Here is a 2,362-nt window from a genome sequence, read left to right on the forward strand (position 1 = left end):
GTTGTGAGGGGTGGGGTGGGGGGAGGTTGGTGTCAGATTAAATAGTGTTTTCTATAACTAATCTCGTTTCTCCAGACTAAGTCATTGTTGGTGGTGTAGTTTACACTGCTGCTGCTGTTGTTGTTGTTGTTATTGTTGTTGTTGTTATTACCGTTGTTGCTGTAGTTATTTTTTGTTCTTTTTGTCGTTGCTGCTGTAGCAGCTACTGTTGCGGTTAATTGTTGTTGATTATTGTTGTTGCTTATATTATTGCTGTTGGTGGTGGTGTTTACTCCTTTTTACCTATAAACAATCCTTATCTCTTCTCTTTCTTTTCTTCGTACGTTACACTCTGGTAATAACTGTACTCGTTGACACTTATGTTACCTCTTCTGGTTGCAAGGGCCGTAACACTCTTTACAAAATTAAAAATTAAAAACAGTTTACGTCAGGCCAGCATGCCTAGACACGAGGAACAAATAAATTATAAAGATTATAAAGACAATATTAGTAACACTGAATAGAAATAGAACAGAAAGACTGTGTTCAATATTGGGCTCACAACTTATACCCACAAACCATCAATCTGCAACCAATAACACGAAACAATTTACAACAACTGACACTTAACTCTTTATAACCAGATTACAATCACTAACACTTAACTCTTTATAACCAGATTACAACCACTAACACTTAACTCTTTATAACCAGATTACAACCACTAACAATAATCAATATACTAAATGTACTTCCAGTAACAATTTACAAGCCACCGACACACGACCTATAGAGCTGTTTAAACAGTTCATTGAATCAAAGCAAAACAATCGAATGGGTTCGAGACACGTAGGACTGTAACTTACTGTGGAGGAGAAGAGCGGTTGTCTTAGACTGGTGTACTTTTAGTTTAGGTAAAAGTTTCACGGCATTTGTAACACAAATAGGTCATATTAGCGCCATTGAACGAAAGAACCAGTCAATTAATCAACCCTTGAATGAAAGAACTAATGAATGTAAATGCCTATTCACAGAGAAGTCAATGGGTGCTTGATTGAAATTAAGTACTTAAGCATAATATAATCAAGAAAAGGACACACAAGCTCCAACTCAGGCATAAGTATTGTAACTGCTGGTATTTCTATCTAATTATGATACTCATTGATATTTTAACTAGAAACAGTTAACTAGTTTAAACAATGTCGCAAGTGAATGCTTCGCTGACACGATGAATATTCATTCTTTTTCAGTATGGAAGATTCAAGCAACAGCGATGGCACGTTAAGCACTTTTGGATTAAACATTGGGTTTTGAGAGCACAGGTGTTTCCGTCGGTCACTCTATGTGAAATTTTGAAACAGAACAGATATGCGTATCTAACAGAAATCAAATAATTTACAGCTAATAACGCTAAATAATAATAATTTACTATCACTAACACTAAACTCTTTACAGCAATTACAACCAATTAAAAAAATTATATCTAATTCACTTGTATACCACAAAAACAGTGGAAATGCCATAGAGAAAAACACTTGTCGTGATAGAGAAAACCTACTGCCGTTTTTTGTGGGGTTTTTATCGTTTTTCTTTCTGCGACCTCGAATTACTAGATCTATATGTGAAGCGTGTTGACAAAATGAGTAACTTCTTGGATTCGAGCCCTATGGAAATAGGTATACCACGCCAAAAGGTGAAGTTTTTTACAATTTATAAGAATGAAATAGTAAAAGGTTTTTTATACTTAGAGAATATGACATCAATAGAGAATTTACAAATTTGACCCTAGTGTCGATTTTTGGCCAATATCTCCATCTGAGGCATGCGAGAAGAAACTCATTTTGTCAGCACGCCTCACATATATCAACTGTGTCACAGGGGAAAAGTTAGTTTTGTAGTCTTGTGTAATCAAATAACCACCACAAAAATGTATAGTACTTATAAACAATGTACATCCACTAACTTCAACAGTAACAATGCACTCCCTTACGATAAACAGTTTCCAATCACAAAGAAACATAATTTACAAACACTTCTCTTCCTCATCCTCTTCTTGGCGCCCTCCCCCCTCTTTCTCTCCCTTCTCCTCCTCCATTCCCCCTCCCTCCTCCTCAGCCCCTACCTTCTTCTCTCCCCTCCTCCTCCAGCACCACCTCCCCCTCCTTCATCTCGTCCTCTGCCTCTTCATCCACCTTCTCCTCCACGCCCCACACCATTATTCTTTCTCCTCCTCCTCCCCTTCCTACCCTCTCCCATCACCTCCCTCACCCTCCTGCCAACGCAAACAGTCGACAGGTGTGTGTATGACGTAGGCTACATAAATATCCGTCTTTGGCCCTCACTCGATAAAGTGGGCACTGTATCCCCGAATGACGTCCCCCCC

Source organism: Aplysia californica, unplaced genomic scaffold, assembly GCF_000002075.1.
Source record: "Aplysia californica isolate F4 #8 unplaced genomic scaffold, AplCal3.0 scaffold00731, whole genome shotgun sequence".
NCBI lineage: Eukaryota > Metazoa > Mollusca > Gastropoda > Aplysiida > Aplysiidae > Aplysia > Aplysia californica.